General features: G+C 38.3%; 1 long non-coding RNA gene across 1 annotated transcript; it reads right to left on the reverse strand.

Moving 5' to 3' along the window:
• Positions 1-393: 393 nt before the first annotated feature.
• Positions 394-3,354, reverse strand: LOC121041077 (uncharacterized). Its single transcript, XR_005795558.1, has 3 exons — positions 3,212-3,354; positions 1,098-1,167; positions 394-477 (listed from the first exon to the last, which is right to left on the reverse strand). It is a non-coding gene; the product is annotated as an uncharacterized LOC121041077 (long non-coding RNA).
• Between the last annotated feature and the right edge of the window lie 22,545 nt (positions 3,355-25,899).

The following is a 25,899-nucleotide window of genomic DNA, read 5'->3' on the forward strand; positions in this document are numbered from 1 at the left end:
CTTTTGTTACCCAGCTGACATTAGGCTGATTTCCAGACATGTAAGTCTATTCTAGACCATTCTGTCCCAGGCAAGCCTCCAGCTGGTCATGTGAGTGAATACAGCTATAATTAGCCACACTGGCCCACGCGAGCAGAAACATCCAGCTTACCGTTAGAGTTGTGAGCAATGCTGTATGATTGTTGTCTTAAGCCACCAAGTTTTGAGGTGATTTGTGACACAGCAGTTATAAAGTCCTTGAGTAGATGAGTAAGGATGTCGTAGAAGGCAGAGGAAGAAGAGACAGATTGATCTTGGATACAAGATAATATATATCTATGTTCAAATCCCACCCCCCACCGAAACACAAACACTCCTTCTCCCGCTTCCCCTCAGGGTGAAGAAAAAGAATGTAGGCTCTGAGCTGCAACTGTCAAAATTTAAATCCTGGCTTTGTTCCTTGTTGGCTGGGTGGTGTTGGGCACACATCTTATTCACCTGTAAAATAGAGATGATGGTATTTACTTCACAAAGTTGTTGAAAAGATTAAGTGATGTATCATATTATCATGTGGATCACAATAAATGATCATAATAAATGTTTTAAGTGTTAGCTAAGTAGGTACCTGAGTGAAGATATAGCATAAATTTGAGGTGAAATGATAGGAAAGGTTGAGAAAATATGTATCAGGTGACATCAAAATTTTTAGGAATACGGGATGTAAGATACCTTCAGAAGTAAAAGAACAGTAAGAATCTGAGGATAAAGAAAATGAATAGTGGTGAAAATTTTAAGAAGGTAATTATGGAAGAATTTCAAAAAATGGTTGAGTGTCAGCGATAGTCTAATTGGAGTTAAAAAGAACAAATACATCAAACACTCGGTACAGTTCTGATTTTCTACAACCGTGCTCGGTAGCTCAGGGGTAGAATTAGCGAGAACAAGTAATGGGATCGTTGGGTGGCAGATAAGCAAAGAAATGGGATCATGGGAGCTAATACTAGAGATAGTTGGCCATATAGCCTAAGTTGACCTGGAAGCAAGAGAGATCATAAAGGAACTGACTGAGAGAACAGAATGGGGTCAAAGGGCAAGGAGTAGGAGTCATATAGACCTACTTGAAAGCTGGAAGCTGCAGGGGTGTCTGGGGTGGCACTGTGAGTGCAGGGCCTGACTCGGGGCTCAAACCTGTGAACTACAAGATCATGACCTGAGCTGCAACCAAGAGTCAGACGCTTAACTGAGCCACCCAGGCACCCTAGAATCAATATATTTTAAAGCTAGGAAAGGTTTCAGAGAATACCTCATCCAATTTTCTCATTTTGCTGATGAGAAAATTGAAACCCAGAGACATTTAGTGACAGAACCGAGTGACTAGGATCCTGTCTGCCTTTGTCATTTGTTTGTTTGTTTGTTTGCTTGTTTGTTTTTTCCTGTGTCACATGTATGTCCAGAGAAGAAGTCGGGTTCCTCAGGACAAGGACTTCTTTGAATCTGTAGCATTTACATGTTGGAATTCTCAATAAATACTCTTCCCAGTAACAAGATGCTTTACCAAACTACATGAGACAGCAGGAAGAGGAATAAATTATTGTGAACAGATTTTACAATTTAAAAAAATCATTGTTTTTCAAACTCTTAGATGTATAAAATTTTCCAAACAAAAGGTATTTGAAAGGTTTTGTTTGTTATATAAGATATTCAGGTGTTTCCATCTTTAAAAAAAAATTAAATCCAAGTTAGTTAGGGGCGCCTGGGTGGCGCAGTCGGTTGAGCGTCCGACTTCAGCCAGGTCACGATCTCGCACTCCGTGAGTTCGAGCCCCGCGTCGGGCTCTGGGCTGATGGCTCAGAGCCTGGAGCCTGTTTCCGATTCTGTGTCTCCCTCTCTCTCTGCCCCTCCCCCGTTCATGCTCTGTCTCTCTCTGTCCCAAAAATAAATAAATGTTGAAAAAAAAATTAAAAAAAAAAAAAATCCAAGTTAGTTAGCATATAGTATAATAATGATTTCAGGAGTAGAACCCAGTGAATCATCGGTTACATATAACACCCAGTTCTCATCCCAAGTGCCCTCCTTAATGCCCATCATCCATTTAGCCCATCCCCCCACCAACACCCCCCAGCAATCCTTAGGTCTGTATTTTAAGAATCTCTTATGGTTTGCCTTCTCTCTGTTTTTATCTTATTTTTCCTTCCTTTTCCCTATATTCATCTGTTTTGTTTCTTATATTCCACATAAGTGAAATTATGTATTTAATCTTTCTCTCACTGATATTTCACTTAGCATAATACATTCTAGTTCTTCCGTCTTTGTTGTTGCAAGCAAAAGGAAGTTAATCAGCCTCAGTTTTGTTCCTTTAATTTACTGCTACCGTCTTTAGGATGTATGTGGACCAATTCAGTCCAGTGTAGGTTACAGATACTTGTTTGAATCCCAGCAGAGGAAACTTCTCCCAGCCAACCCTTTTGCCAATTAACTGGAAGAAGCTTACCTTTGGAGTTACTGATTTTAATTTCATTGTGGAAAAAAGAGCATCAGAGTCAATTTAATAAACAAAAATCTTTATGCAATTCAACTTAATTTGATAGTATGGATTGGGGAAAAAAGTGGAAAAAACAAAAGTAAATATAAAACTTGGGAGCTAAACCAATATTGTTGCCAGAAATTACTAATTTCTTCAGTTTTGAATTTTAATTCCAAAAAAAAAAAATCAATCTATTACCCAAGATTATTCCTTGCCTGTAATATGTGATTTGTCATTCATTACCTTGAACAACTTATTCTCTGAACCCATTTGAAAACTGAGTACGGAGCCTGCCATTTTCATTCCAAGTCTACCTGTGACCATGTTAAGCACGGTCACAACATAGTTTAATCAAAGCTCACTGTGAACACTATCACAATTTAGTCAACACTCTACATGATCATTTCAAGATGGTAGCTCTGAAATTTCAGGACAAGCTTGTGAGCATCCCGAACTAGAAAAACTCTTCTAGTAATTCTTCCCCTGAGCTTAGTTGGGGCATTCCAGACATGCAGCCATCCTTCCCCCTCTCCACTTCACCTTCCTCCATCCCCTTCCTCCCTTACAACAGAGAAATGACAACCGCCACCCACTTTCAGTCAGTTCTCCTAATTCCACCCACAGCAGTCCAAAACATAAAGAAAACACATGTATTTGTTTAAATACGTAACTTGCAGACAGCATTTTCACAGAAAAAAATATTCTCACCCTCTTGGTGCTAGTCCTCTGTGTATTTTTCTTCCAGACTTCTTCTTCCCCAAATGACTACAGTTTTTGCTGGCATTTCTCTGAAAGTATATTCAAGCCCTCGTTAAGACTCAGAAGGGCTCCCTGAATTTGCAGGCAGCTTCCTGTGGGGCTGACGTTTTTCAGAATGCAAGCCTGGTGTGCAGAAGGTGGGCAAGGTGTTTGAAAAAACAGGAAGCACCTGTAAATGTGTGACTTTATTCCTGGAAGCAGAAGGCTCCCTCTGAAATGGTTGTAGATGCTTCCTGCTGTTTCACCTATGAGCACTTTTTCAAAGCCTTTAAGTACTTTAAAGACCAAGAATGGGCTTCCAAATGGCAAAATTATTTACAAAGTCTGGTGTATCCCTGGGCATGGTGGAAATCCATAGCTTTTTTATTTTGTTTCCCACGCAGCTTTCTCCTTTTGCTGGGGATATTGATATGCATGTAAATTCAAGTAGGCTTTTAAAAATTATTGTTATTGTGGTAAAAACATAATATGATATCTGCCTTCTTAATACATTTTTAAATGTAGTGTATAGTATTGTTAATTATAGACTGGATGGAGAATAGTAGATCTCTAGAACTGTTTCATTTTGCGTGACTGAAACTTTAGGCCCATTTAACAGCAACTCCCAGTTTCCCCTCACCAGCCCCCCGGCAACCAGCATTCTACTTTCTGCTTCAATGAGTTTGACTGTTTTAGATAACTCATTTAAGTGGAATCATGAAATATTTGTCCTTCTGTGACTGGCTTATTTCACTTGGTATAATGTCTTCAATGTTCCTCCATATAGTAGCATATGACAGGATTTCTTTCTTTTTTATGGCTAATATTCCATTATGCATATATACTATGTTTTCTTTATCCATTTATCTGTCAATGAGCAGATAAATGTTCATTGGGTTGTTTCCACCTCTTGGCTATTGTGAATAATGCTGCAATAAACATGGGAGCGCAAATCTCTCTTCAAGATACTGATTTCAATTCTTGTAGTTATGTACTTAGAAGTGGAATTGCTGGGTCATTATGGTAGTTCTATCTTAAATTTTACAAGGACCCTCCATGTTGTTTTCCATAGCAACTGCACCATTTTGCATCCCACCAACAGTGCACAAGTGTTCCAATTCCTCCATATCCTCACCAACACTTGTTACTTTCTAGTGTGTTGTTGTCGTTTTGATAATTTTAGGCTGCTATAACAAAAATACCACAAACTAGGTGGCTTAAACAACAAACATTTATTTTTCACAGTTTTGGAGGCTTAGATGTCAAAGACAAAGACACTGGCAGATTTGTTGTCTGGTGAGAGTCCACTTCTTGATTCATAGAAAGTTGTCTGGTCACTGTGTCCCCACAGGTCAGAGAAAGAGAGCTCTGGGCTCTTCATCTCCTAAGAGCACCAATCCTATCATGGGGGCTCTACTTCCATGACTTCATCCAAACCTAATTACTTCCCAGAACCCCTGCCTTCAAATAGCATCACAACAAAGATTAGGCTTCAACATATGAATCGGGGGGCGGGGGGAGGGGAGCACACAAACATTTAGTTACTAGCAGTGGCCATCTTAATAGCTGTGGTGATATTTTATTGTGGTTTGCATCTCCTTGATGATTAGTGATGTTGGGCATCTTTTCATATACTTGTTGGCCATTTATATTCCTTTTTTTTTTTTTTTTTTTTGAGAAGTTCAAGTACTTTGCTTAGTTTTTAATCAGGTTATTGGTGTTTTTGTTTTTGTTTTGCTATTCAGTTGCAGGAGTTCCTTATAGATGTTGGAGATTAACCACTTATCAGATACATGGTTGGCAAATATTTTCTCCCATTTTATAGATTGCCTTTTCACTCTATTGACTATTTTGCTGTGCAAAAGATTTTCAGTTCGATGTAATCCCACTTATCTATTTTTGCTTTCGTTGTTTTTCATGTCCTATCCAAGAAATCGTTGCCACGACCAAGGTCATGAAGCTTTCCCCCTATATTTTCTTCTAGAAGTTTCAGTTTCAGGCCTAATGTTTATGTCTTTAATTCATTTTGAGTTTATTTTTGTGTATGGTGTAAGATTGTGGTCCAGTTTCACTCTCTTGCATGTGACTGTCCAATTTTCTCAGCATCGTTTGTTGAGGAGACCATCATTCTCCATTGTGTATTCTTGGGCATTCTTGTTGAGGATCAGTTGATCATCCGCATGGGGTTCTCTCTTCTGTTTTATTGTTCTATATGTCTGTCTTTATGCCAAGACCACACTGTTTTGACTACCATAGCTTTATAACAAGTTTTGAAATCAGAAAGTGTGATGCTATGTCTGTTCCTTTTCAAGACTGTTTTGACTATTCAGGTTCATTTGTGGTCCCATATCAATTTCGGGAGTGTTTTTTCTATATCTGTAAAATATGCCACTGGGATTTTAATAGAGATTGCATTCAATCTATAGATTGCTTTGAGTAGCATGGCCATTTTACCAATAAGTCTTCCAATTCATGAACACATGATGTTTTGCCATTAATTAGTGTCTCTTAATTTTTTTTAGCAGTATTTTATAGTTTTCAGTGTACAAGTCTTTAATTTCTTTGGTTAAATTTGTTCCTATGTATTTTATTTATTTTTGATACTCTTGTAAATGGGATTATTTTCTTAATTTCTTTTCTGGATTGCTTATTAGTAGTATATCAAAATGCAATGGATTTTTGTATGTTAATTTTTTTTTTATCCTGCAACTTTGCTGAATTTATTAGTTCTAATAGGTTTTTTTTTTTTTTTTTTTTTTTTTTGGTGGAGGTTTTAGATTTTTTTACATATAAGATCCTGTCTTATGCAGAGATAATTTTACTTTCTTTCTAATTTAAATGTGTTTCATTTCTTTTTCTAGCCTAATTATTTTTCCTAGGCCTTTTAATACTGTGTTGAATAGAAATGGCAGAAGTGGGCATCCTTGCCTTTAACCTAATCTTGGAAAAAAGCTTTTAATTTTTTACTTGTGGGTATGATGTTAGCGATGGGCTGTTTTATACATGGTACTTTTATGCTGAGGTAATTTCATGCTATTTACAGTTTTTTTTAAATGTTTTTTTCATGAAGAGGTGTTGAATATGTCAAATGATTTTTGCATCTTTTGAGTTATGTTGTGTTTTTTAACCTCTGTTCTGTTAATGTGGTGTATCACATTGATTAGTTTTTGTATGTTGAACCATACTTGCATCCCAGGAACAAACCGCACTTGGTCATGGTATATGATCCTTCTTAAGTGCTGTTGAATTTGATTTGCTTGTATTTTGCTGAAGACTTTTGCATCTATATTCATTAGGGACATTGGTCTGTAGTTTATAGTGTCTTCTGGCTTTGGTATCAGAGTAATGCTGGCCTCATAAAATTAAGTTGGAAACATTCCCCCCTCTTCAATTTTTTGGAAGACTTTAAGAAGGATTGATATTAATTCTGCAAATGTTTGGTACAGTTCACCAGTGAACCCATCTGGTCCTGGGGTTTTTCTTTTTTGGAAGGTTTTTGATTACTGATTTAATCTCTTTACTAGTTGTAGATATGTTCAGATTTTTTATTTATGATGCAGTCTTGATAGGTTATACATCTAGGTATTTATCCATTTCTTCTCAATTATCCATTTTTTTGGCATATGATTATTCATAGTAGTCTCTTATAATCCTTTTTTTATTTTGGTGGCATCAGTTGTAATGTCTCCTCTTTCATGTTTGATTTGTTTGTCTTCTCTCTTTTATTTATAGTTAGTTTAGCTAAAGGCTTGTAAATTTTGTTGATCTTTTCAAAAAGCCAACTCTTAGTTTTATTGTTTTTTCTATTTTCTATTTCATTTATTTCTGCATTAATCTTTATTATTCCTTCTGCTAACTTTAGGCTTATTTTGTTCTTCTTTTTCTAGTTCCTTGAACTGTAGAGTTAGGTTGTTCTATTTGAAAGCCTTTTTGTTAATTTAAGTATCACTATACAATTTCCTTTTAGTACTTCTTTTGATGCATCCCAAAAGTTTTGGTATGTTGTGTTTTCTTTTTCATTTATCTCAAGATATTTTCCAAGTTCCTTTTTGATTTCTTCTATGACCCATCGATTGTTCAAGAGTAGGTTGTTTAATTTTCACATATTTATGAATTTTTTCCAGTGCTCCTACTGTTATTGATTCCATTTTATTCCACTGTGGTTGGAAAAGATACTTTGTATAATTTCAACCTTTTTAAGTTTTTTTTAGACTGGTTTGGTGAACTGACAGTGAGCTATCCTGGAATATGTTGCATATGCTTGGAACATGTATTTTGCTGCTTTTGAGTGAAACATTCTGTATATGTTTATTAGGTCCATTTGGTCTACATTGTTCACGTACTCTGTTTCCTTATTGGCCTTCTGTCTGGATTTCTATCCATTACTGAAAGTGGAGTATTGAAATCTCCTGTTATTGTGCTGCTGTCTATTTCTCCCTTTAGTTCTGTCAACATTTGCTTTATATATATATATGATATATATATGATATATATATATATATATATCATATATATATATTTGATCTTATGTTGGGTGTATATATATTTATAATTGTTACATATTCCTGGTGATTTGACCCTTTTTTTGTTATATATTTGTCTTTTGTGGAAGTTTTTAATTTAAAATATATTTTGTCTAACCATCTCCTCTCTCTTCTGATTAGTATTTGCGTGGGATATCTTTTTCTACTCTTTACTGTCAGCCTATGTGTGTCTTTAAATCTAAAGTGAGCCTCTTGTGCATAACCTATAATTTTGCCTTCTTAAAAACCATCCATTCAGCCACTCTGTCATATATATATATGTATATATATATATAAATTTTTAAATATACATATAACATTTGTTTTTGAGCATCCCAAACACATTGTGCTGTGCTCTCAGCACAGAGCCCAATGTGGCGCTTGATCTCACAAACTATGAGATCATGACCTGAACTGAAACCAAGAATTGAATTTTTAATCAACTGAGCCACCCAGGCACCCCACACTTTATGTCTTTTGATTGGGAAGTTTAATTAACTTATATTTCAAGTAATTGTTGATAAGAAGAACTTATTACTGACATTTAAAAATTATTTTCTATCTTTCTTATAGTTTCTGGTTAAGGAATGTGATACGTTCCCTTCTACGCCTAACATTCAGATCACCAGTCTAGTTCTGGGACCCACACCTTAGGAGAGGCAATTTTGTCAGTGAAGAAAAATATCCCAATATGATAAAAGAAAGATCTGCAAATCATGATATTATAAAGAAAGGTTGAAAACACTGATAATATTTTTCCTGGAGAAAAAAAAATATTTGCGGAGTATTCTAGTTGTCTTCAAATATTTGAAATATGGAGTAGAATTTTAATTTTCCTCTATACAGATCTTCCCTGACTTATTATGGGGTTACTTCCCAATAAACCCACTGTAAGTTCAACGTATTGTAAGTCAAAAATGCATTTAATACACTTAACCTACCAAAGAAAAATACACCTAACCTACCAAATGTCACCGTTTAGCCTAGCCTCCCTCACACATACTCGGCATACTTGCATTAGCCTATATTTGGGCAAAATAATCTAACATAAAGCCTATTATATAATGAAGTGTTGAATATATCAATGTATTGAATACGGACAGTGAAGAACAGAATGGTTGTATGGGGACAGAATGTTGGTTGTTTACCATCACGATCACATGGCTGACTGGGAGCCACATTGCTGCCACTGCCCAGCATCATGAGAGAATATTATAACACATATTGCTAGCCTGAGAAAATTCAAAATTCAAAAATTCAAAGTACGGTTTCTATTGAATGTGTATTGCTTTTGCACCATCGTAAAATTGAAAAATTGTAAGTGGAACCATCATAAGTCAGGGACCATCTGTAGTAGCAAGTGTGAGTATTCAAGTAAATGGGCTGAGTAAATAGGGGAATTGATTTTGGTTTAATATATGGGAGAAATTTCATTCTGTCTCCCAAACTGGCACGAGCTGCTACTTGAGAGAATATGCTTCTTATCCCTGGATGCTCCAAATATTGAGAGCCACTTTTAAGAGATTTTGTAAGAAGGGATCATTAAATAAAGGGTCGAATTAAGTGGCTTCCGTTCCTTTTATCTCAGAGGTTATGCTTCTAAGAATTGTCACCTCAGATTTCTCAGTTTTCTAAATTATGCTTTTCCACACTTCAATTTGTTTAAATCAAGACCTGCTAGTGATTACAGAGCAATATCTATGCGCTTGTTCCAATGGCAAGTTTTTCAAACCCCCAGCAGAATCCATTTGGATTCAGGCTGACCCTGTGCTCCTCTTGTGCAATCGAATTCATACACAGACAGTGGTGAGCTAACAATGGAGCAACACAGACAGTTGCAGCTCCTCTTGGGGAATAGGGGACATGCCACCAAACAGGTGGCTTCAATTAATAGAGCTGCTGCCACCAGGGGAAAACGGAGGGAAATAAACCACCAAGGAAATGACTGCAGGTAGATGGGGTCAGTCTTGGAGTCCTCTGGAACGTGGCCAGAGAACACAGTCCCACTAGGCCAGCACAGCAGCAAAGATTAAGTGAAAATAGAGGCAATAAAGCACTGGGTATTCTGTAGGTGTATCTGTGACAAAACTGATTTCCCTTTCAAGCCTTAAAGCACAGTTAAAAAAAAAAAATACAGAGGAAGAGGTTGCTTCTTAATGAGACAACAGCAGAGCTGCGCTTGAGATAGTGACTTCCAAATTGTGAGTGAGCCTGTAAAACCCTGGGCACAGTCCATCCGACTACACTCAGTCTGTTGGCAGTGCGCTTTGGAGCCTTCCTGCCCCCATGCCTGCTGGAGCCCACATCTGATTCATCTGCTGAAGTTAGCCTCCAATACCACCTCCCTCTTGTCTTAAGGACAACGACAGCGGGAATGTTCTCTTAGAACGGTCCAGGAACAGGCTGTTTTGAAAGCATTAGGAGTTGATTTTAAAAGAATGGCAAGGAATGGTCAAGGAGGAAGACCTATGAGAACATCTTTGGTTGGCAGAGGCTTTAATTCGGTCTGTGTTAATGCAGTCTTCTTCAGAATCTCTGATCACAGTTGCATTTCCAAAAGTCCAGATCCTGCACAACCAAAGCACACAAGGGCATTGTCTTAGTCCATTTGGGCTGCTCTAACCAAAAGCCATAGACTGGTTGGCTTATAAACCAGAAATTTATTTCTCACAGTGCTGGAGGCTGAAGTCTAAGATCAGGTGCCAGCATGGTCAAGTTCTGGTGACCTGGCTCATAGCTGGTACCCTCTCATTGTGTGGAAATAGGCCACAAATATCTCATGTAGTGAAAAAAGGTGAGAGATCTCTCTGGAGCTTCTTTCATAAGGCACCAAACTCATTAATGAGGGCTCCATCCTCATGACTTAAATATCTTCCAAACGTCCCTACTTCCTAATATCCTTATGTTGGAGGCTAGGATTTCAACATATCAATTTGGGGGAGGGGGACAAACATTTAGCCCGTAGTAGAAATGGTGACACAGGGCCTATGTCAAGCAGTTCTCCCTGTCTCCCTTGAAAAATGAGAAATCATTAACAAGCCATGACCCCACAAGCTGTTCTGCCAAGTAAGTACCTTCTCTATTGTTTGTGATTAATATTACCAAAAAAAAAAAAAAAAAAATATCCGTGACCCTGTAAGTAAAATGCTGAGTTACCTTCCAAGTCAGATGGCTCCTCACTTCCTCTTTGCTGTAAGTAAACCTTGTGCTGCTGCAGAGGAAACATGGGAAGGTCCGGACACCATGTGGTTAGTGTCACCACAAAGCCATGATGGGTACTTCCATGATCTCAGGAGGCCTAAGATGGAGTATTTCACTCCTGTCTCATGTTCTTTCCATGGAACCTGAGTCGTCAGGGACATCCCTTTGAAGAATTGATTAGCAAGCACAATAGTTTAGGTTCCAGGATACAAGAATTTCTGATCTCTTGTATTGGGATACTTAGGAAAAGTAGAACGTAAAGATTGAGAATAGAAAATAATAGAGAAACAAAGTTTTGGGGGAGTATCAGAATTTTATGGGAGAGATTCAGGAAGACAAGGAAACATAAACTAGGCCTGAGTTGTCCATAGTCTAGTACAGAAGTCCTCAAAGAAGTGAGGACGGAGAGAGCATGAAATTTAACTGGCAAGATACTGCCCAAATGAGAAGCCCCCCCCCCCCCCCACCGTCTGAAGTAAAACTGACTTTCCATATTCTAATCACAATGAAAGGGGAGTTCCATGACACCATGAGACCAAAGCAACCAAAGGGTTTGCTTGTTTGTTTTTCTGGCTTATTTCCTTGACCATTTATTTACTATAAAAGCAATGCTAAGCTAAAGCCAGATGTTATGCCTCCTGCTTCCATCCTGGTTCAAAAGTGACATCTAGCCACTCTCTCCCCCTTTTCCTAATAGAATCACAAGAGGCAAAGTAACAGTCTCCAAAAAGACTTTGCACTAGAGTTTGTCTGAATTTGTCATTTTCTCCTCCCTCAGTATGGCCCATCTTCTCAGAAGAGGCACTCGGGTCTTGGATAATTTTTTTTTAAGTTTATTTATTTTTGAGAGAGACAGAGCATGAGCAGGGGAGGAGCAGAGAGAGAGGGAGACACAGAATCCAAGGCAGGTTCCAGGCTCTGAGCTGTCAGCACAGCCAAATGTGGGGCTCGAACTCACAGCCGTGAGATCATGACCTGGGCTGAAGTCGGACGCCCTACTGACTGAGCCACTCAAGCGCCCCTTGGATAATTTCCTTAAGAATAACAGATGAGAGGGGCTCCTGGGTGGCGCAGTCGGTTAAGCGTCCGACTTCAGCCAGGTCACGATCTCGCGGTCCGGGAGTTCGAGCCCCGCGTCAGGCTCTGGGCTGATGGCTCGGAGCCTGGAGCCTGTTTCCGATTCTGTGTCTCCCTCTCTCTCTGCCCCTCCCCCGTTCGTGCTCTGTCTCTCTCTGTCCCAAAAATAAATAAACGTTGAAAAAAAAATTAAAAAAAAAAAAAGAATAACAGATGATAGCCACGCCTTACTATTTTTATGAGCTTCTCAGGAGAAAGAAGAAAAACACTGCATACAGAATATGAGGAGATCTTTAAGATCATAAGATAATGCTGCTTTATTTTTCGATTATAGAAACCTACCACATGCCCATAGTGTAATATTTTGAAAATGTAGAAAAGCATAGAAGTAAATAAAAATTACGCATAACTCCATCATTTAAGAGGAATCCCCAGAGAGTTGAGTCCTGATCAAGGCCTGTTTCTATTTGCCCTTAAGCTAAGAATGATTTTTACATATTTAAAGAGTCGTAAATCACCACCACTATTTCACATAGAGGAACAGGAAACGGAGGCCTTATGTGGCCCACAAAGCCTAAAATATTTACTGTCTAGCTCTTTACAGAAAAAAATTTGCTGACCCTTGATCCAGAAGTAATCACCATCATTTTGGTACTTTTTTTTTTTCTATCTCTATTGAATATCTGTACAGATTCTTAAAAACTGTGCTATTATTCTACATAGATTTGTATTTTGCTTTTTCCTCTCACTTTAGTATAGCATCATGAGCATTTTTCCATGTCACTAATCATTTAAAGATTGGTTCTGTTGTAATTATACAAGCCAAACATAAATAACTACCTTTATGGATCAGGACTCTTAGCAGTTAGTCCTATTTCTCCTAGAGTTCAAAATTTTCCAAGCATGAGCATCCATTCATCTTTTAAAAATTACTTTTAACATTTACCATCTTAGCCATTTTTAAGTGTACAGGTCAGCGGCACTAAGTACACTCACACTGTTGTGCAATCATCTCCAGCATCCGTCTCCAGAACTCTTCATCTTGTAGAACCCAAACTCTGTCAACTAAGCAGTAACTCTTCACTCTCTTCTTCCCTCTGAAAACATGATTTTCAATAGCCGTATACTATTTATCTTGGTTTTATACTTTTTGATTCTTTCCATTTGGTATCTCTCTCTCAATGTTGGAAATCAAAGTTGTTTTGAGCCTTGCTTTTTGAGGTGATGAAAAGAAAGTAACACAAGTATTATAGAACCGTCAACAGTGCTTATAGCAGCAAACTTTAAAAATTTGGTTCATGCTAAATGACCATAATACAACTAAAGGGTAGTTGAGCATTTAATAGAAAATTTTAGAAAGGGGGTTAAAATTCTGGCCCTGTGATATGCTGACTTGAGACTCAGAAATAGTTAACCACTGAGTCTCAGTGTTCTTATCTGAAAACCAAGGGCAATGAAATAGATAGGTTTGATGTGATGTTTAAATGAGATAAAGTACTTAACAATCATTTTAAATAACATGTGATGCAAATATTAGTTATGCTGTAAAGACATTTGATATCAAGCAAGGTGGTCATTTATTGGAGAAATATTTTAAATGGATATTTTTTTAGTAGCAAGGTCACTACATTGAAATAATAAGGAACAAAGGACAATTTCAGAAATGACTTTTGAGCAGCTCAATTTTCCCCTGGAAATTTACCATTGTCCTGGGAATATCACATGGTTCAAAAGCTGAACACTTCTGCATGACATTTAATTAAAATGCAGCCTGAACATGCTATGTGAAGAATTTTAAATAGTCTTGCTCAATATAAAATATATCCCAAATCAGCATATTATGTCTTTTTTTTTTTTTACTAATAGTTTCCCCATTGGGATATATTTGACAGTCAATCTGTGAGAGAGATAGATTAGAATTTTGTAATTTTGAAATGCTTCTTACTATACTATCTCTGTTTTGTGATAAATTTATCATTACTGCCCATCCCATTTGCAATGGCTTAGGAGATGAATATCTCTTTAAAATATTGCCAAACTCTATAACTTGAGTTCTCAAGTTTTCATGGACATAACATAGAATAAAATAATCTAAAAATTTCACAGGTACTACTCTTTGAAAGCTTCCTCTATATAGACAAAGTCAAGTGGAAATATATATATATATACATATATATACACACACACAAAGAAATTTTGTTAAATATTAAACATTACCTAGATTGTTAATTATCCACATTAATTCCCACTGTTAATAAGGTGCACCAGATAATTGTACAATTCAGCTTCTCTCTATGGGTTCTTGTTTCTACACAGCAACGCGGAAATTAGAATTCAGGAATCAGGTAGTGACAAAGGCCATTCAGAGTGCTGAGTGTAAAAGACATGAAACCAAGTTTGTGGGTCGTCAAGTTTTTATCATTTCTATTGGAAAAAATTAAAAATATAGATCACAAACATAACCATATGTAACTGAATATTTATAAGAAGCTCCAAAAAGTAAGGGGTCGCCGAAGCTTCAGCCTCCTGGTAAATCCATCCCTGCCCAGGTAGATTGGAAAGGGGGGGCTTTCTCTCCTGGGGGGCCTTTCCTTTCTTTCCACCTGCCTTCTGCATTAGTGTAAAGAATCCAGATGGGTAATGCTGTAGAGACAAACAAATGTCATGTTTATTATCATAAACCTCAATAGTGTGCTCATTGAAGAGTTAGCCGTCCTGCTGAAGCAAATGTTTCTATGATTTCGGGCTATGGTTGGGGAACAGAAGGCCAACTAAAAATTCATACCAACTGCACAAATAGAACTTGGATGCAAGAGACGTTTCGTGGTTTCTTTCAATGCAGATAGGAGAATCTGTCAGCCCACAGATTTACCACCAATGCTTGAGCTAATTTCTTATATCACGTGCAAATGCGACAGTACTGGAAGGATATTAAGATAACTGTTGGTAGCTTGCTGCATACATGCTTGTGGCCTCTGTTAGGAGCACGTCAAGTTAACCTTTTTAGGAAAATGATGTCTGGCTTGTTGGGTGGATTAGCTTCCACCCTCACTCTGCAGCAAAGGGAGTTTCAGAGAGCTATTTGGGTGACAAATTGCAGAGATAAGATGGCATTTCTTTTCTGTCTGGTTGACAATGTGCTGAGTGGCAGTCTGATTGTGTGATGATAGCTAGGAGGCTCTAAATAGCAAGCTATTCTCCTTTGAAGCACATATAGCTGGTTTAGACATAAAATGACCAGAGTTATAGAAGCAAAGGAGAGGAGTTACATAAGGAAATGAGACAACTTGTTAATAACTTTAAAACTAATAAACATATATAAATTTTGCTGAAAGCTATATTTTTTAAATAATTTCATTGGTTTACCATTACATTTTTGGTGGTAGATATCCAAAATATGGATGTTTTGGTTCAGGTCATGCTTCCATGGTTCGTGGGATCAAGCCCTGTGTCGGGCTCTGCACTGACAGCACGGAGCCTGCTTGGAATTCTTTCTGTCTCCTGCTCCCCATCTCTGTCTCTGTCTCTCTCTGTCTCTGTCTCTTTCTCTCTCTCAAGATAAATAAGCCTAAAACATTATTTTTCTTCAACTTCGTAGTTCTTTCCAAATAAATTCTGGCGTTCATAAACACCATTGTCTAAAGTGCCATGTCATTATTCCATCAAAATCACTCAAACAGGACTTGGAGCTATGCTGGGCATTGTATAAAAGAGATGTCAAGAACAACAACAACAACAATAACAGTAAATGAAGCAGTTTGTCTTCCCACATCTTCTGTCTTCCCTATTAGCTTCATTATTTCTTTCTTTCTCCTGGTGTTCATACTCCTCTACTCCCCTACCTGTCATCACTGTCCCCACCCAACTGTGCTCTGCTATAGTGTCAGCTGTTAAGGTATTTGTTTATTAAAGAGTAAGCCCAATTCTCCAATGTGGTACTTAGTAAAATTGGCTAAGCCTTTGCAATGTGAAAAATTAAACTTTAGTGGAATGACAGGCAGTAGGATTTGAACTTGAAGAAAAGATTCCCTTAGTTTCCTCTTAATGGAACCATGAGATTAACTTCTTGCTTTACTCTCTAGTGAGCCTAATTCTAGAGAGAGCCTTTTAGGAGGAAAAAACTCTAAGACAAACAGTAAAATAGACTTCATATTGACAGAGGCAGTCAGGCTCCAAGTCAATGGAAGAACTAGTCTTTCAGAATTGGAAGGGTCCTTTGAGTTAAAAACCTGAATTTTCCTCATCATAAAATTGAGCCTTAGGGAAGGTTCGTGAATTGCATATTATCATTCAAATCCTGTGTTAGTAAATTTGGTACTAGAATTCAGAAAATTTCTAGTCCAGTGCTGTTTTTATCAACCATATATGTCATGCCACATCCAAAAATATGTAAATCCAACAAAACATAAGTGAAGTAGAGCATGTCCTAATGTTTTCATTTTTAGTATGTACTAACAATTATAAGACAGGACAATCACGTTTTATGAATGTATTGGGGAGAGGTGGAGAGACAGAAATGACTAAGCTTTAGAAACAGAGTAGGGTCATCCTTCTTGAAACCAGGATGGGAAGGGTATGTAGGGAACATGAGAGTGGATATAGATGAAGGATGAAATTGTCTCTTCACCTGTCACTCAAATCTCAATCTTCTTTCCTACCTTTATCAAGGTAAGTCAAGCTGATAACCGAAGGTCGTGTTGAATACATGCCTTTTCCATTTTATCATCAACCTAAGTAAAGGAAGGCAATAGCCAATGACTTTTAGCTGAGGCACATTTATGAGCTTTTATCAGAGAAGGAAGAATTTCGCTTGACCTAGACTTGGTGTTAGCAAGGAGACAATTGGTCTCTCAAGTACTTCTAAAATATTCCTTACAGAGACCAATGCAGGGAATTTAACCATTAACTCAATACCTTTATGCCTGGAAGAGCAGCTCATTATTTATAGCAAATGCCATTGGTGCCCCATCCATATCTCCTACGCCTTGCATGCTTGCATGCAAGCTGGACTTCCAGCCACCAGTTCCTGCATGTCTATTCCTGAGGGCTTATTCTGACTACTAAAGCTGAATTTGCCTCCATATGGTAGACAGATATGCCGGGGAATTAATGCTCCCTGGGAGCATCAACTAATGAACAATAGGAATTGATGTATAAACACCCTAGCTTCATTACCCTTGAGGCACATGTTTTCTTTTGTTTTGTAAAGTTTCCCACAGTTGTAGCTGGCTTGATAATGTGCCTTTTATTGGCAGCCTTCCGTTCTCTGTCTCACTTCCCTAAACTTACTGATGTTTCTTTCAATTCTGAAAAGAACTACTTGCACCCTAATCCTTGTCTCAGAGTCTACTTTTGAGGAAACCCAAATGGAAATATCAGAATTCTCACTGTGTTAGCAATGGGGTCTCACAACAACCTTCAGGAGAATACACCTACATCAGACCTACAGTTGCAAGAAACAGCAAGCCTAGTTTCAGTAACTTTTTAAAAAACAAGGGTTTACTTTGCTGAGGGTTTTTATAATAAACGGATGTTGTATTTTGTCAAATGCTTTTTCTGCGTCTATTGAAAGGATCATACGGCTCATATCCTTTCTTTTATTAATGTATCATGTCGATTGATTTATGTAAATATTGAACCACCCAGGAATAAATCCCCCTTGATTGTGGTGAATGATTCTTTTAATGTACTGGTGGATTTGATTTGCTAGTGTTTTACTGAGAATTTTTGCAATCGTGTTCATCAGCGATATTGTCCTCTAGTTTTCTTTTTTAGTGGCATGTTTGTCTGGTCTTGGTATCAAGGTAATACTTTTCTATACACCAATAATAAGGCAGCAGAAAGAGAAACCAAGGAATCAATCCCATTTACAAGTGCACCCAAAGCCATAAAATACCTAGGAATAAACCTAACCAAAGAGGTAAAAGATCTGTACTCTGAAAACCATACAAGGCTAATGAAAGAAACTGAAGAGGACACAAAGTACTAGAAAAATATCCTATGCTCATGGATTAGAAGAACAAAAGTTGTTAAAACGCCTATAGTACCCAAAGTAATCTACACATTGAATGCAGTCCCTATCAAAATCCACCAGTATTTTTCACAGAGCTAGAACGAACAGTCCTAAAATTTGTATGGAACCACAAAAGACCCCAAATAGCCAAAGCCATCTTGAAAAAGAAAAGCAAAGCTAGAGGCATCACAATTCTGGATTTCAAGTTATATTACAAAGCTGTAGTGATCAAGACACAATGGTACTGGCAAAAAATAAACATATATATCAACAGAACAGAACCCACGGGGCGCCTGGGTGGCGCAGTCGGTTAAGCGTCCGACTTCAGCCAGGTCACGATCTCGCGGTCTGTGAGTTCGAGCCCCGCGTCGGGCTCTGGGCTGATGGCTCAGAGCCTGGAGCCTGTTTCTGATTCTGTGTCTCCCTCTCTCTCTCTGCCCCTCCCCTGTTCATGCTCTGTCTCTCTCTGTCCCAAAAATAAATAAACGTTGAAAAAAAAAAATTAAAAAAAAAAAAAAAAAAACAGAACCCACAACTATATGGTCAATTAATCTTTGACAAAGCAGGAAAGAATATCCAGTGGCAACAAAAGTCTCCTCAGCAAATGGTGTTTGGAAAACTGGACAGCAACGTGCAAAAGAATGAAACTGGACCCCTTGCTTACACCATACGCAAAAATAAGGGCAAAATGGGTTAAAGACTTAAATGTGAGAGAGGAAACCATTAAAATCCTAGAGGAGAACACAGACAGCATTCTCTTTGACATTGACTATAGCAATTTCTTCGTAGATCTGTTTCCTGAGGCAAGAGAAATAAAAGCAAAAATAAACTATTGGAACTTCATCAAAGTAAAAAGATTCTGCACAATGAAAGAAATAATGGAAACTGAAAGGCAGCCTATGGGATGGGAAAAGATATTTATAAATGACCTATCTGATAAAAGGGTAGTATCCAAAATATATAAAGAGCTATAAAACTTAAAACCCCCCAAAACAAATAATCCAGTGAAAAAATAGGAAGAAGACATGAATAGACATTTTTCCAAAGAAGACCTACAGATGGCCAACAGACACATGAAAAGATGTTCAACATCATTCAGCATTAAGGAAACACAAATGAAAACTACAAAATGACAATATCACCTCATACCAGTTAGAATAGCTAAAATTCACAACACGAGAAACAAGAAGTCTTGGTAAGGATGTGGAGAAAGGGGAACCCTCTTACACTGTTGATGGGAATGCAAACTGGTACAGACACTCTGGAAAACAGTATGGAGTTTCCTCAAAAAGTTAAAAGAGTAACCAGGCACCGGGGTGCCTCAGTGGCTCAGTCGGTTGGGCATCTGACTACGGCTCAGGTCATAATCTCATGGTTTGTGAATTCGACCTCCATGTTGGGCTGTGTGCTGACAGCTCAGAGCCTGGAGCCTGCTTCAGATTCTGTATCTCCCTCTCTCTCTGCCCCTCCCCCACTAATACTCTGTCTTTCAAAAATGAATAAACATTAAAAAAAAATTTTTTTTGAAGAACACCCAGGCACCTGGGTGGTTCATTCGGTTAAGCATTCAGGTCTTGATCTCAGGGTTGTGAGTTCAAGCTTTGCATTGGGCTCTGCACTGGGCATGAAGTCTACTTAAAAAAAAAAAAAAAAAGGTGATCCCAAAAGTAGAACTACCCTACAATCATGCAATTGCACTACTAGATTTTTATCCAAAGGATACAAAAATACTGATTAGAAGGGATACATGCACCCTGATGTTTATAGCAGCATTATCAACAATAGCCAGATTATGGGCGGAGCCCAAGTGTCCATCAACTGATGAATGGATAAAAATATGGTACACACACACAGGAATATTACTCAGCCATAAAAAAGAAGGAAACCTTGCCATTTGCAATGATGTGGAGGGAGCTAGAGAGTATTATGCTAAGTGAAACAAGTCAGTCAGAGAAAGACAAATACCATATAATTTCACTAATATGTGGAATTTAAGGAACAAATGTAAAAACATAGGAAAAGGAGAGGCAAGTCCAAGAAATGGACTCTTAACTATATAGAACAAGCTGATGATTACCAGAGGGGAGGTGGGCAGGGGGATGGACTAAATGGGTGATGGGGATTAAGGAGGGAATTTGTGGTGAGTACAGGGAATTGTATGTAAGTGTTGAAACACTAAACTCTACACCTGAAACTAATATTACACTGTATGTTAACTAACTGGAATTTAAATAAAAACTTACAGGAAAAAAATAAGGGTTGGTTTTTTTCTATTACAAAAATTCCAGTAGAAGACAGTTCAGAGTAGGTTCAGCTGTTTCATGATCCCATCAAGGAATTATATCCTTTCTATCATTTTGCTTTGTCATCTTTAACTATCATCATTGGGCTTTTTGTTCATGTCAAAAAAAAAAGCTGTTGTACTGCAAGAACCAGAGACATGTTCCAGACAAACAGAAAGAGAGGTCAAAGTTTTCATTTTCAGAGAGCTTTATCGTTTTAGTCTGCCAAAGGAGTCCTCTCTAGGCTTCTTCACACCTCGTTAGCTGAACTACATCACGTGCCCATCAAAACTAATCACATCCCAAAAGAATAAGATTAGGATGCTTGGTTTAGATCAGTCATGATTCATTACTGAGAAGGTCTCTCTCTACATAAAGCAGGAGTCTGTTACCTGAGGAGATAAGGTGGGAGTGCATAGGTAGGCAATGGCAACATCTCCCACATCACCTCCCCAAATCAGTGTTTGTCAGCACCATGACAAATATTTCAGCTTCCTATTTCCATGTGACCCATTCTAACCCAATGGCACATCAACAGACCCACTCAGGGTCATAGGAATATAGAAGTGGGGGGGGGGTAGCTTTAATGTGCCTTTCTTAAAGTCTGTCTCCTATTCTTCTTTATTGAGTCCTAGGTAACTTTAGAAACTATATTTATAATTCAGTCTAGGCAAATACAACTCTTTCTATAGCCTGAAAACTGCAGTCATACTCATTAACAACTGCTTATAAAAGGGACTCTGCTCAGATGAGAGCACTGTTTTTTTTTCCAGATATGAGAAAAGATTCTAAACAATAAAGCTACTTAGAAAAAAACTTGATAAATGAAATTGAAGGTTGAAAACATTCATTACAACAAAATTTCAGTCTCTATTTTGTTACCATGAAAGTGTCCCTGCAAAGATGTCTTATAAGAAGCCCCTTTGGGTAAAGGAGAGTCTCATCAACAAATTGTGTTGGGAAAACTGGATATCCACATGTAAAAGAATGAAATTGGACCTTTGCCTCACACCATACACACAAACAAACTCAAAATGGATTAAAGACTTTGGGGTGCCTTGGTGACAATGACCAACTTTTGATTTCAGCTCAGGTCATGATCTCACGGTTTGTGGGTTCAAGCCCTGCACCAGGCTCTGCACTGACAGCACAAAGTCTGCTTTGGATTCTCTTTGCCCTCCCCTGTTTCAAGTTTCATAGCATTGTGGTCTGAAAATATGCATGGTATGATCTTGATCTTTTTGTACTTGTTGAGGGCTGATTTGTGTCCCAGTATGATCCATTCTGGAAAATGTTCCATGTGCTCTCAAGAAGAATGTATATTCTGCTGTTTTAGGATGAAATATTCTGAATATATCTGTTAAGTCCATCTGGTTCAGTGTGTCATTCAAAGCCATTGTTTCCTTGTTGACTTTCTGTTTAGATGATCTGTCCATTGTTGTAAGTGGGGTGTTGAAGTCCCCTACTGTTATGGTATTATTATCAATGAGTTTTTTTATGTTTGTGATTAATTGATGTATATATTCGGGCTTCCATGTTGAGGACATAAATGTTTATAAATGTTAGATTTTCTTGGTGGATAGACCCCTTACTTATTATATAATGCCCTTCTTCATCTCTTGTTACATTTTTATTTTAAAATCTAGATTGTCTGATATAAGTATGGCTACTCTGGCTTTCTTTTGGCAACCAACAGCATGATAGATGGTTCTCCATCCCCTTACTTTGAATTTGAAGGTATCTTTAGGTCTAAAATGGGTCTTTTGTAAGCAGCATATAGATGAATCTTGTTTTCTTATCCATTCTGTTACCCTACGTCTTTTGATTGAGCATTTAGGCCATTGACATTTAGAATGAGTACTGAAAGATATTAATTTATTGCCATTGTGTTGCCTGTTGAGTTGGAGTTTCTGGTGGTGTTCTCTGGTCCTTTCTAGTCTTTGTTGCTTTTGGTCTTTTTTGTTTTGTTTCATCTTTTCTTCCCTCAGAGAGTCCCCCTTAACATTTCTTGCAGAGCTGGGTTAGTGGTCATGAACTTCTTTAGTTTTTATTTGCCTGGGAAACTCTTTATCTCTTCTTCTATTTTGAATGACAGCCTTGCTGGATAAAGAATGCTTGGCTGCATATTTTTCCAGTTCAGCACATTGAAGATATCCTGCCACTCCTTTCTTGCCTGACAAGTTTCTGTGGATAGGTCTGCTGCAAACCTGATCTGTCTTCTCTTATAGGTTAAGGACTTTTTTTTCCCTTGCTGACTTCATAATTCTTTCCTGGTCTGTGTATTTTGTATATTTGATTATGATATGCCTTGTTGATGGTCGGTTTTTGTTGAATCTAATGGGAGTTCTCTGTGGCTCTTGGATTTTGATGTCTGTGTCTTTCCCTAATTAGGAAAGTTTTCTTCTCTGATTTGCTCACATAATCCTTCTGCCCCCTTTTCTCTCTCTTCACCTTCTGGGACTCCTATGATCTGGATATTATTCCTTTTAATGAGTTGCTGAATTCTCTAATTCTTATGTTCTTTTGCTTCAGTTTCCCTCTTTTCTGCTTCATTATTCTCTATAATTTTGTCTTTATCACTGATTCGCTGCTCTGCTTCATTTATCCTTGTCACTGTGGCATCCATGTAAGATTGCATGTCAGTTATAGAATTTTTAATTTCATCCTGATGAGCTTTTACTTCTTTTATCTCCACAGAAAGGGATTCCATGCTTTTTTCAACCCCAGCTAGTTTATTATCATGAGTCTAAATTCTAGTTCAGACATATTGCTAATATCTGTATTGATTACGTCCCTGGCTGTCATTTCTTCCTGTTCTTTATTTTGGGGTGAATTCCTTCATTTTGTCATTTTAGAGGAAGAAAAATACTAAAATTTAAAATTTAAAATTTAAAACAACACAAAAATTCAAATAAAGGAAGCTAGATTCTTGGTGTGTTTTGGTCTGGTTGTTGAAAGAAGCTTGATAGAATAGAGCTATAAAGGGAAAGATAAGAAAAGGAAAAAAATAGTAAGAAAACATTTTAAAAATTCAAATGAATGTATACAATAGAATAGAATAAAATAATACGAAGAAAGTAAAATGGAATAAAAAATACAAAAAAAATAGTAAAAAATTTCAGTAACTTAAAAAAATTTTAACACTCATTCTTGACAGATGGAGAAAGACAGAGCATGAGTGGGGGAGGAACAGAGAGAGAGGGAGACACAGAATCCAAAGCAGGCTCCACTCTAGTCTCTGAGCTGTTAGCGCAGAGCCTGACGTGGAGCTCGAACTCATGAATGGTGAGATCATGGCCTGAGCCAAAGTTGGACGCTTAACCAAATGAGCCACCCAGGCACCCCTCAAAAAAAAAATTTATAAAAACAGAAAATAAAAATAATTGTTTTCTCTTTCTGTATCCAAGAATAAGAAAAGAAAAAAGAAAAAACCGAATAGTTGGGCCAGTGAACAGAATGAAATCCTAGTGAAATTATATGCAGTTTCCTCTAGAAGTCAAATTATGAGGCACTTTGTAGTCCATACACTAAGCAGGCAGAGAGACTTGTGTTCCTCTAGGGCTTGGTTGGCACAGTTGGATGGGGCTTGGTGTAATGGCTCTGTTCTCCACTAGGTGGCACTGCTAAGCTTACTGTGGTGATAGGTGTGGTGAGTATGCGCATGTATGCACATGTGCAGGACAGGTGAAAATGGCTTCACCCAGCTTCCCAATCTCTGGCACCAGAACACTGTACTCTCCCCGACCAGCAATCAAGCATGCCTCCTTTGTCTCTAGCCATCCACTCCCCCTTCTACACTGTCCACATCCGAACCATCAGCCTGCCAGGTGGCACCTCCCTCATGAATCTTATCTCAGATGGGGCTGTGTTTCCAAACCCGTCACTAATGAAGGCCCTGCAGCTTGGACCTCCTCTGGGGGAGGGTCTCATCAAGCAATGGCCAGGTGCCAGCTTCCTTCTGGGAACCTTTGTGCTATCATGATGCTGCAGAGGCTGAGATTGTGACTGGGTGCTGGCTTGCCCCAGAAAAAGTTTGTGCAATTGCGTGGCAGCAGAGGTTCAGGGACTGTAAATCACAGCACACCAACTGGTGTCTCGTTCCAGTGTCAGCAAACGTGGCTGTTCTCTGGGGTCCTCTGGGACCTTTGCCTGTGGGGAGGCTGGATGGCCTCTACCAAATGCACTTCTAGCAGGGGAACTGCTTTTCTCCATGTGGCTCACAGACCCCTTAGACCTTGCTGCCTGCTTCTGGAGATTTACCCTTCTCACCAGAGTACCTCCACGTGCTGAGTTGCAGAATTTCAGAGTCTGCTTTCTTTCCTGTGTATGGAGTCCTAACGGTATTGAAACCCTCATCTTTATTCTTTCTCCTTTTCTTGTTCAGTCACTTGTGGGTGTTTCCACCTTGGGGGTGGGGGGAGTGCTTTTCCTGTACTCTCCTCCCTTTCTCTGTCCTCTCTCCACAAAAACAGCTCTGTACCCTCCACGGTTTCTCTGTCCCCCAGTTCACCTCTCCACACCATGTACCTGCCAAATTCTGTGGCTCAAGTTATGCAGATTGTTGTGTTAATGCCCAGATCAATTTTCTAGGTGTGCAAAATGGTTTGGGGCTGATCTAGCTACATTTCAGGGATGGGAGAAGCAGAGAACTTCCATGCTGCCCTGTAATCTTCTAAAACGTTGCATACTAATTGATTGTCAGAGGACAGCGTGTTCAAATTGACATCTGAAAGTTCTAAAGAAATATGAAATAAGTATTCTTTTGGGGAGACAAGAGTCTCAAACTCTTTCTTTCCATTAGTCAAGGAGAAATGAACAAATCAATGACTCTGTTAGACATCTAATCCTAAAATAAGCTTCACAAGATAATTTCTTTCTACAAAAACATAATATCCTTGTCCTAAGCAGAATCTGCTCCATCCAAGGCCAGAACCTGGGGACTTTTGCCAATCAAATGGTAAATTGAAAGGGTCATTCCTGCTTTCTAAAAAATCATATAGAACAGTTTAAGGAATTAAATGTAAATGGAAACTCACAAAAACCAGTTAACCTAAACTAGAATCTATTCTGCTCCATGAAACTTTATGAAGTAGATACAGTTAATTCTAATAATCCCATATCTTATAGTTTTTTGTGTTTTTTTTTTAAATTTTTTTTCAACGTTTTTTATTTTTATTTTTGGGACAGAGAGAGACAGAGCATGAACGGGGGAGGGGCAGAGAGAGAGGGAGACACAGAATCGGAAACAGGCTCCAGGCTCCGAGCCATCAGCCCAGAGCCTGACGCGGGGCTCAAACTCACGGACCGCGAGATCGTGACCTGGCTGAAGTCGGACGCTTAACCGACTGCGCCACCCAGGCGCCCCTATATCTTATAGTTTTGAAAGCCTTTTGAGTCCTCTTGGGAAATCAAAAGTAATCCAGAAAAACCCTACCCTCTATTGTTATGGGCGAGGCATTGTCAAGGGTGTCTCAGATGAATTAACTCTTAATCTTTTCAATAATCCAAAAAGGTGAGTGCTCTTACTATCATCCCTATTTTGCATAAGGGGAAATGGAGGCA

Source organism: Herpailurus yagouaroundi, unplaced genomic scaffold (assembly GCF_014898765.1).
Source record: "Herpailurus yagouaroundi ecotype Mexico unplaced genomic scaffold, PumYag 182, whole genome shotgun sequence".
NCBI classification, from domain to species: Eukaryota; Metazoa; Chordata; class Mammalia; order Carnivora; family Felidae; genus Herpailurus; species Herpailurus yagouaroundi.